Below are 11,790 nucleotides of genomic sequence, written 5' to 3' on the forward strand. Positions count from 1 at the left end.
TTATAGCCAGCTTCTCCTTACCAGTGTTGGGCAGAGTCTGCTGATGCTGTTGTCCACTTGATGTTGGCCAGGTGGCGATGTCCATTCTCTGCTTGTGCCATCATTTTTTCCCTACCATCATGGAGCATCCCCTCACGACTCTAAGCCAAAATAAAGCCTTTCCTCACAAGCTGCTCTTGGTTGAGTGTTTCCTGTCAAGAGCAAGCATTGCAAAGCTCACTATCACACAGAAAGACTGAGCTGCATAGCCATTAAGGGAAAAACTGAAGGTTTGAATATGAATCTGACACTGTGGTCAGTCTCTTTATTTATTTATCTATTATTTGGAAGAGAGAAAGAGAGGAGGAGGAAAAAGAGGGAGTTTGGGAGAGAGAGAGACAAATTGATAGAGAGAAGATGGGCATGCCAGAGCTTCTAATCACTGCAAATGAACTCCAGGTTCATGCACCTCCTTGTGCATCTGACTTTACATGGGAACTGGGAAGTCTCACCTGGGTCCTTTGGCTTTTCAGGAAGTGCCTTAACTATTAAACCATCTCTCCAGCCCTGGTGCTAATCTGTTACATGGGACCTATGCATATTTCCTGCTTATATAACCTAACATGACATGGACAACATGGTCATTTAGTTATATCTGAAATGTAAGACAGCTCTTTCTACTACAATACCTGTCATTCCTTCCACTCAGACTCCAAGGGTGAGGACTGATGCTGGTGGCTGGTTCTCACTGGGCATATGGGCTTCCCGCAGCATGCCTTGCAATTTAAGAAAAGGATGGTGATTTAACTGGTGATGTCTCTATCTTTAAATGACATTCTCCAAGCAAGGAAAAGAAAGAAAATCTCGATCAGCGAATCCCAGCCTGTGTTCAGGTAGCAAGTTCAAGCTGAAGAAATACAGCCAAAGGTGGAAACTTCGCCTCCATCTCCGGGGAAGAACATATTCATTAAGCTGCTGGAGATAATCAGCAACTTTGTCAACATTCTCCCTTTAGCCATGTCTCCAGCAAGAAAAAGGAGAGCATCAATCTAATGAGGTGGATAAAGTTAGGAAACAAGCTTTGAAGGAAAATAAAGCTTTGTTTTCTACTCTTCTTTTAGGTGACTCACTCACAATGCAAGGCTGCATTTCTCAGGCTATCTTTTCAAAGCACGAGCCACGAAAAGTATCAAACCAAGACCCTTGAGGTGTGTGAGAGGATGGACTTGCCAGGATGGACAGAAAGAAAGATGAAATGGAGGAGGGGCAGCGTCAAAAGAAGGATGGGGGGCATAGAGTGTGAGATTTCAGAAGTATGAGAGATCAGTGCTCTGACAAGCAGGAGTGGCCAAGGTTGCCATGTGTACAGATTCTCAACTCAGTAAAGTGAGAGTGCCTTCCCTCCATCTCAACCTCTCTATCTAAGTTCTGACTTAACACACTAAGGCCAGGGATGTATTTCTAAAAAGAAGGGAGGGAGTGAAGGAGGGCCAGAGGCAGTGAAGTGGGTAGAAGGAATGGAGAGAGTGGGGTAATAAAGAAAAGGAGTAAGTGAGGATGAAAGGAAGGGGAGAGCAGATGTAAGGGAAGGAGGGGGAGAGAGATAAATGAACATGGAAGGATGGAATTAGAAAAAAAGAATGGAGAAAGATTGGGAAAGGGAGGAAGGAAAGAAAAGGAAGAGAAGGAGGGCAAAAGAAAGAAAGAGAGGAATGATGGAATGGAAGAGAAAGGGCAGACATGTTAATCGATGTCCTCAAAGCAACAGCTACCAAGATAGGATTGAACCTGTAAAAAAAAAAAAAAAAAAAAAAAAAAAACCTGTATGCAGGCAAATGTTCTGTTAGGGAAGACAAGAGGGAACAGCCAGGAGTGCCTGGGCAAGCCATTGTGCTCATTGTGCTAGGGAATAGAGCTGCGACTTGTGAGGAAAAGAGCAAAAAGGAAGGAAGGTTGGGTGGAAAGTGTTCACATTATCGTGGATTGTCATGCAGCTCTAAGAAAGTTTGGTAAGATTCATGGCGAATCAAGGTCTCAATCTAAGGATTTCTGTGTTCCGAGAATGGGCCTGGCATGGTAGTCCTGGTAATGCTCCTTCAGTGGCTGGGAGCAGTCTGTGGGAAGCACGGCCTCTGTGCTCCACCGTGATGAACTTCTGAGCTCCACAGCAATGACATGGATCACTCAGGCATTGTTCTTCTTCCTGTCTTTTTTTTTTTTTAAATGTGTTCTAACATCTGTGTAGTGTTGTTTTGGAACAAAATAAAAGAATACAAGTAAAGGCCTAACCCAATGGCAGGCCCTCAATAAATAATTCTCAAATAAATGAAAAAGCAATGTAATGAACCGTTACAGAAGACACAAAGAAGATTTGGGGATTTTAATTAGACTAGCCTATGACAAAAAATGCAGAAGTTTGTCTAGCAGAGGTGGGTGTGTACATATGTGAAGGTTGAAAGTAGAATCCTATCCGTGCCGGCGCAAAGTGAGCAATCTTAGTAAGCCCCTGGTTGTAACACAGTTATAACTGAGCCTGAGGATTAATGAAGACAATTTACGAGGAATCACTACTCTAACTTTGAAGGGCTGCTCCAAGGACAAGGCATGAACCTGTTGTTTTACTTGGTATCAGTGTGGCTACAGCTCTAAGCTACTTGGATTTATCATCCTGTTACACAGTTCTGCTTCTAGAATGACGGGTGTATTGGGAGTCTTCGGGGCGGGGGTTGAGAAGATGGGCTAGTGGATGTAACACTTCTGTGCAACTCTGAGCACATGAGTTCAGATCCCCAGACCCCACATAAAAGCTGGAAGCTGTGGTGGGCTTCTGCAGTCCCAGTGTACCTACAGTGAGAGGGAGGCAGAGATGGGGGAAATTCCAAGAAGCTCACAAAGAGAGCTGTGAGCCACAGGAAAGAGACCCTGTTCCAAATGAGATGGAGGAAAAAGATTGACCTGAAAGTTGTCCTCTGACATCCTCATGCACACCAGGGAGCTGGGGGACAATCTAACTCGTCTACATGTTGAGGCCTTCACCCTTTCCTCCTCAGAAGTACAATGTTAGCATTAAATAGAAACACCACCAGGCGCTGGATAAATTGGTCAGTGGTGATAGGTACTTGCTTATAAAGCCTTCTAGCCAGAATTTGATTCCCCAGCATCCACTTAAAGCCAGATGCAAAGTGAGGCATGCATCTGTGATCCCAGTGGGCCTACAACAAAGGGAGAGGGAGCCAGGAAAACCCAAAGCTCACAGGCTAGACACATCTCTAGTCCCAGGGCTCTGATTGTGAGATGGAAGGTGCTAACTTGAAGGCAACTAGAATGATGCATACAACAGTGAACAAAAGACCCTGCCTCAAACAAGGCAGAAGGTGAGACTGGCACCCGAGGTGGTCCTCTGGCCTCCACATGGATGTCATTTGACCCATGTGCCCATACACACACACACACACACACACACACACACACACACACACACATTTAAAAAGAAAAGACAGATATGCTTGCAGGATGAGGAGGTGGGACCCCTATCTCCAGAGCCTAGGGGTTCACACACAATGGTTCTGAATCAAACAGAGCAGAATTTTGCAATATAGCTCTTACAAGTAATCTTGGATAGAGAAGTCCTAGCCTTCTGAACTTCCATGTATAAAATGAATAATCCTCTTCTCTCAAAAAGTCTTTTTTGGGGGGAGACGTCGACACAATGTTTGAAAAATGCCTGGCATATAATATAAACTTAGTAAACCATTAGACTCCTTTTTACAACCTCTTCCCCTCACTCGTGATAAATAAATAGATGAATGAATAAGTAAAAAATGCTGTTTCTGTCCAATGATGTTTGGATATCCTTCAAGAGAGGTCAGACCTTAAACTCCCTACAGTGAGGTTAAAAAGCAAAGCGTGGGCTGGAAAGATTGCTTAGTAGTTAAGGTGCTTGCCTGCAAAGCCTAAGCACCCAGGTTTAATTCCCCAGTACCTACCAGATGCACGAGGTGGCACACACATCTGAAATTCATTTGCAGTGGCTAGAGGCCTTAGTGATGTGCCCATCCCCCCCTCTCTCTCATAAGATGTCTAACAGGAAATAACTTGTATACATAGCCTTGGCTACCAACAAAATGGCTCCAAACAGCTGCAGCCTCTAGGTGAAGTCAGTGTCCCTGTTTCATTGATACCTAATGGTAAGCGCTTGACCCAAGTTCAAGGTGGGATGGGAATCATGGTTGCATAAGGGAAGGATCACCTAGGAATAAGTTAATAGGGACATTTCAGTAAAGATGGAGCTGCATGTCAGAAGAGGTGTCTTGCCTGGCAGAGAGGGATGAAAAAGGCCCCACAAATAGCCCAGGCCATTTTGGCAGCTGGCAGATAAAGGTGGAGATGGATGGGACTGTGGAGGTAGTGGAGGCTATATGCCCCTGTGCTCAGGGGCTGTGATCTGTTCTTCCACTCACGAATGAGAATCAGGGTTACCACCAGGGACTCACTGACCACAGCTGACATTCCTGGGAAATTGTCCAAGCATGGCAAATCAAGGAACTAAATATAGCCTCAAAATAAACACAACCTAAGGTGGCATCAGGACGGCAGGAGGATGGGAAGGCAGGCTCTGGCCAAAGCCTGGGAGCTCTGGCCTGCCACAAGCAGGGCACATGTCCCCCAGCCTTCCTGGGAGGCCACGCAGAGACCTTGGAGGTGTGCACACTCAGGTTTCTCCAGCTTGGCCTCCTAGCTTGCCCCAGTCCCTGTCACCTTCCCTTCTGATGTTAGGTGCACCTCCTCCTCCCTAAGCCAGCTGCTCTAACTCTACACTAACCTGTCCAGATTCAGCTCCCTTTATTGTTAAGAGCCATCTGGGTCCCACTAGACCCATTTTCTTAGTGTAATTACTAACAGCATCCCCTCTCGTTCTCAAAAGTGTCTCAATTTGAGTAATAATGAGGTCAACTCCTCTATCACCTGTCCTCTCAAGATCACACACTTCCTTGAAACATTGTTAGGGGGCTGGGGAGATGGCTCAGCTCATGCTTGAAACATTATTAGGGATGATTTTATTTCCTATGGAGGTTCAACCCCAGGGCCTTGCATGTGCCAGGCAAGCCTCTACCACTGAGCAACACCCACAACACTTTTTTTTTGTTCCTTTTATAAAATATAAGTTTGTATAGATGTCTAATTAATGCTTCCACAATAGCTTCTAAGCTCCATCAGCAAAGGCATATGCTATTTTTTTTTTCAATTTGGAAATCATTGGTAGATTCACATGCAGTTGTAAGAAATGTGTTTATAAGCAAGCACCTTTAACTGCTGAGCCATCTCCCCCAGACATCAGAAATGATTTTAAAAGATAGCGCTGTCACCAAGACCTCGCTCAGGTCTGCCCCCCCCCCCCCCCCCCCCGTTCTTGTGGCCTCCATCAAAAGTATGCGCAGAAGGCACCTCTCACACAGTGTGGAAGATGCTACAGAGTTTATTTCAGAGCAAGGGGGCACTCTCGAGCCCTGAGAGCAGACCATTGCCAAAGAGACCATTGTGCTAATTTACACATTAGGTAGGCTTTACACTATTTCATTTTAAAAATATTTTATTTATTTATTTGCAAACAGAGGGAGAGAGGGAGGGAGGGAAAGAGGGAGAGAATGAGCACAACAGGGCCTCTAGCAGTTGCAAAGGAACTCCAGAGGCATGTGCCACTTTGTGCATTTGACTTTACGTGGGCACTGAGTAACCAAACCTTGGTTACCTAGTTTGTTAGGCTTTATAGGCAATTGCCATAACCGCTCAGCCATCTCTCCAGCACCTTTACGCTATTTCTAAAATTCCTGGAACAGAGAGCTCGTCTGAGGGATGTTCTCCCATCGAGGTGATTGATAGTCCAGACGAAGAAAGCAGCCATCATCTTATAAGGTTTAGAGTTCCTGGAAACACGTTTAGAAAGTTATCAACCGAAGACCTTCCATGCAGTTCAAAATGTCATCTCCTCCCAAGGCAGAGTTGCGATTTGGGCCCCATCCTCTGGCCAGAAAGTTACAGTCCTTGGCTTTGTGTGTCTCCATTGTGTAGTGGTCATAACACTTGGCTACTAGTCCTTGGTTTGGCGAGCTGTTGATCATGAGGGAGGAGTCAGGCCTGATGTCCTGTTATTCTGCTAGCGTTCAGCTAGCTACCCAATACCACTGTCTACCTGTCACCCAGTCTCTCCTCTTGCGTATCCTCATTGCACTGAATACTACAGCCAGTAGTTTTATATCAAGGTAAATATTGATATAAAATATTCCCAACTCTGCAAAAATCCTTCGCCTTGCTTTTGTCTAGCCTACTTCCATGCTTCCCCCCACATCCATTTTCCATTCACACAAATTTTCCAATGCAATAATGCATGTAAATGACATCACGCTGGTTACAGATTATGGGGTTAGCTGTTTTCATTCAGCACAATACCCTGGGGATCCACCCAAGCTGTTTGTATTGACAGTCCATTCATTTTTACTACTAAGTCATATCCCATGCTATGAATCAATGACAGTTTGGTTAACTTGTTGAGGGACATATATTTGGGGCTAATATCAAGAAGGCCTCCATAAACCTGTTGAGATAAATTGTCAAAAGTGTGATTACTACATCATATTGTATGGTTCTTGCATGTTTTTGTTTTAACAAACCACTAGAGTAGATATGCCATTTACATTCTCACCAGCAATGTGTGAAGAGTAGATATTCTCAGCTATCCCCAGCATTTAGCATTATCACCATGTTTTTTTTTTCTTAGCTATCTTTGCAAGTATTTATCTCATTATGGCTCCACTTTGCATTTTCCTGACGCCTGATGAGTATATGTCTGATTCCTCATCCATATTTTTGAATCAGTGACAAATATTGGTAAATTCCATTTGCTAATATTTTGTTAAAGATTTTTGTGTCAATATTCATGAGTGACCCTATTCTGTGGTTTTCTTTATCTTCTTCTGGTTCTGTGTAAAGTTTATAAAGATAATACTAACTTTATAATATGGATTGACTTATTTTTGCCCCCTCTATGTTCTGGAAAAGATTGTTTAGAACTGGTTTAAATTATTCCTTAAATATCTATAAAATTATCTAGTGAATCAATTTGATCTTTAATTTCTTTTTTTATCTTGTCTTGTTTAAAATATTTTTCTCTAGGCCAGACTGACCTGGATATTACTATGTAATCTCAGGGTGACCTCAAACTCATGTCAATCCTCCTACCTCTGCTTCCCAAGTACTCAGATTAAAGGCATGTGCCACCACACCCAGCTTGATCTTTAACTTCTTGGAATGAATTTTTTATTTTACTTTTTGTAGTGTGTGTATGTGTATGTGTATGTGTGTGTGTGTGCGTGCACACACATACACATGTGTATGCACGCATAAGTGCAGATGTGCATGCTCTGTCAGAGGCCAGAGGAGAATGTTAGGTGCCCTCCTCCAGTGCTCTTCCACTCTATTTCTTTGATTCAGAGTCTCTCAAAGAACTGGAAGCTGCTGTATTTCAGTTAGATTGGTGCCCAGGAAACCTCAGCAGTCCTCCTGTCTCTGCCTCCATAGCTCTGGGATTACAGGCTCTCTGGCTTTTACATGGACGCCGGTGGTCAAACTCAGGATCTTATGCCGGACTGAGCCATCTCCCTACACCATAATCAGTCTTTTTATTTTTAATTATTTTTATTTTTCTTTATCTGAGAGCAACAGACAGAGAAAAAGGGAAAGAGAGAATGGGCATGCCAGGACTTCCAGCCACTGCAGACAAACTCCAGACACGTGCGTCCCCTTGTGCATCTGGCTAATGTGGGTTCTGGGGAATTGAGCCTTGAACCGGGGTCCTTAGGCTTCACAGGCACGCACTTAACCACTAAGCCATCTCTCCAGCCCATAATCAGTCTTTATAAAAATATATTGGGGACTGGAGAGATGACTTAATGGTTAAGGCACTTGTCTGCAAAGTCAAAAGAGCCATAATTAATTCCCCAGTACCCACATGTAGCAGTCAGGTTCGCATTGCTGGCAGAAATCACCCGACCAAGAGCAGCTTGTGGAAAAAAGAGGTTTATTTTGGATTACAGGCTCAAGGGGAAGAAGCTCCATGATGGCAGGGGAAATGATGGCATGAGCAGAGGTTGGACATCATCCCCGGCCAACATAAGGCAGACCATAGCAAGAGGAGAGTGTGCCAAACACTAGCAAGGGGGAGCTGGATAAAACACCCATAAGTCTACCCCCAACAATACACTGCTTCTAGGAGGCATTAATACCCCAATCTCCATTACCTGGGAACCTAGCATCCAGAACACCTAATTTTATGGGGGAAATCTGAATCAAACCACCATAGCACATAAAGCCAGATGTACAATAAAGTGCATGTGTGCGGTGTTTGTTTGCAGTGCCTAGAGGCCATGGCACACCTATTTTCATTCTCTCTCTCCTCTCTTTCACATATATACATTTGAAAATGAGTTTGACAATATTGTCAAATTTATGTGTGGAATCATTAGTAGAGTTTCTTTTATATGCAGGTGAAGTCTGCAGCAACTGCAGCAGTAGCCCTTGGTCCTCATATTGCTAACTTCTTTCTACTTTCTCAATCTTACTAGAAGGTTGTCAATCCCATTGCTATTTACAAATAGCCTGCCCTTTGTTTCATTGATTTGCCCTATTTGTCTACTGTAATTCAGCTCTTCCTTTTTCTTCATTATTTCCTTCTTTCTTCTTGTTTTAGTTCCATTTTGCCTTCTTTTTCTTAGATCCTTAAGACATGAGACTTTTCCTCCTTTTCCCCTTTTCTATCCTCTGAAATTAAATGCTATAATTTTCTCCCTCGACAAAATATTGGTTGTATCGCACACATTTTGATGCATTATATATTTTATTTAAATATTTTATTTTTAATTATTTATTTGAGAGAGAGAGAGGCAGATAGAGAGAGATTGGGCCAGTCTCTAGCCATTGCAAACAAACTCCAGGCACATGTGCCACCTTGTGCAGCTAGTTACATGGGTCCTGGGGAATCAAACCCAGGTCCTTTGGCTTTGCAGGCAAGCACCTTAATCACTAAGCCATCTCTTCAGCTCTGATATATTTTATTTTCATGTAGTTCAATATTTTTATTTCCTTTTAAAGGTCCTCTTTTCCCATGAGTTATTTAATCAAATGTTCTTTTGATTCCAAGTGTTTAGATATTTTCCTGTGACCTTTCTGGTGCTGCTCTGTACTGTGGTTGTATGGGGAAAGCATAGCCCATGTGACTTCAAGTTCTTTATAATGTGCTGAAGTTTGTCCTGGGGCCCAAGATATGATCTGTCTTGACTGCATTCCATGAACACTTGAAAACAGAGTGTATTCCACTGTTGCTAGAATGGAATGTCCTATAAATATCAACTAAGGTCTGTTGCTTGGTGGCATTGTGTCCTATAGCTTTGTTAACATCCTGTCTAGTTTTGCTGTCAGTTGTCCAGAGAAGACTATTGAAGTCTCTAACCATAATTGTGAATTTGTCAACTTTTCAGTTTTATTTTGATTGGGTTTTGCTTTACAAAGTTTGCCACACTATTGTTTGATGCCTACACATTTGGTATTGCTGTCTTCTTGCCAAATTAATTTCATTCTTCATTACATAATCTATATTTCTGATCATTTTCTCTTTTATTACATTTACTTTATCTGCAATTAATGTGTTTTTATTTGAGGAGTTTTTTCCACCTGTATGTGAAATGTTGTATTGTGTAGTGTGGGGTGTGGGTGTGGGTATGTGTGTGCACTGTGTGTGTACTGTGTGTGTGGTGTGTACAAATATATGTGTCCACGTGGTGTCCCATGTGCTCTCTGACAGAAAGGTACACTTGCCTGTGGTGGCTAGAGGGGACCATCAGGTATCCCACTCCATTGTTCTTCTTCCTATACTTACTTAAGTGGAAGACTTACTATTTCTAGTTCTAGTTTGATTTATCTATACCTTTTCTTAATGCATTTTCTTGTAAAACACTTTTAGCAATTACCACAGGTATTGCATCATCTCTCTCTCTCTCTCTCTCTCTGCACACACACACACACACATACATACAAACATACATACACCCACCCACCACAGCCTACTGGCGTTTCATTATACTAGTTTGAATAAAGTATAGCAAACTTACCTTCAGGTTCAAAAAGACAAACACTGCATATCTTCTATCATATGCAGATGTTAGCTTAAAACCTTTATATATATATATAAATAACATATATATATATGTTATTGTGGGAAAGAGGATGCACAGAAACCAGGGAACTAGAATGTAACCTATGAGAGAAGAAATATAAAGAGGACTCAAGGGAGAAGGGTAAGAGGTAACAGATCTTAAGTGAAATCAACTAGGGCGGGACGCTTAGAGTAGGAAGGTGAAAACAAAGTAAGGGGGATTGGGCAGAGCTGGGGAAGATAGAGGCTTAAACAGAACTAATAAGCATTAATAACTTATAAAATGAAAACTTACCTTCACTGATAGACCTTCACCTTCCTCACATGTAAATATGATTATCTTAAATATTTTCTATAAATAACTCAGAACCACTTCTGAAAATCTAATAATTTTCATTTCTACAATCAAATTTGGAAAATTCAAAGAAAGAAAGAAAAATTCTGTTTTATTTGCCCATATTTTATTTACTGTTTGCTTTGTTCCTTCTCGGTGCTCCAGCATTCCTTCTTTCATCATTTCCTTTGTTTTTACAGTAATTCCTGTAGCTCTTCCTTTAGGGTAGGTCCTCAGGTAGCAAATCTTGTTAGTTATTTTCTCTTCATTTTGAGCATTCATATTTCACCCTGATTCAAAGGTTATTTTCACTGGCAATGTGTTTTCAGCACATAAAAAGCATTTATGCCACCTCCTTATGACCTCCGTGGTTTCTGAGAGAAAAAGAAATCCATCGTCATTTGAATTGTTTTTCTCCTACACATATTGTGTCATTTCTCTCTTGCTGCTTTCATGATTCTTCTGTCTTCAGTTTTCAGAAATTTGATTGTGATGAGTCTTATTGTGGATTTGTTTGAGTTCATTCTGCCTGAGGTTTGCGAAACTGCTTGAACGTGTCCTTGTAACTGAGGTTTGGGGCCATGGGCATCACTGCGGGAGCTCCAGTATATCCAGCCTAGCATGCATCCCAACAACTGCAGACAAGAGGAATGGTGAGAAGTGACAGTGGAGGGTTCAGCAATAGACATCTCTACCACTGCCCAAGGCTCGGGGTCTATTGCTCAAGAGGTGGCAGAAAGAATGCAGGAAGTAATGGAAGAAAATAAGTGCTTACAATGCTGACTTCAGGACACAAGATGCCCTTGATAGTCATGATCTCACAGTGCTGACACCACCTACACAAGACCTTCATAACATAAAGGAAAAATGATGACATCAAAATAGAAGAAAGGCTGGGCAGGGTGGAACATGTCTTTAATCCCATCGCTTGGGAGACAGAGGTAGGAGAATCGCTGCGAGTTTAAGGCAAGCATGAGACGACATATAATGAGGTCCAGGTCAGCCTGTTCCAGAGTGAGACCCTACCTTGGAAAAAAAAAAAAAAGAAAAAGAAAATTAGGAGAGAGACTAATTGAAAAGAAAAAGGGATTTGTAGATTTGGACAGGGGAGAATGGAGGTGGTAGGATGAAATTACCATCATTTATTATCTATACTTATGGAAACTGTCGATAAAAAAAAGATTAATGGTGAAAGGTGGAAAACGTTTTAATCACAATGGCCAGGACATTAATATGAGCTTTAGGTTTAAACTGAGGATGAATCAGGACAGGG

This window comes from Jaculus jaculus, chromosome 1 (assembly GCF_020740685.1).
Source record: "Jaculus jaculus isolate mJacJac1 chromosome 1, mJacJac1.mat.Y.cur, whole genome shotgun sequence".
Taxonomy (NCBI): Eukaryota; Metazoa; Chordata; class Mammalia; order Rodentia; family Dipodidae; genus Jaculus; species Jaculus jaculus.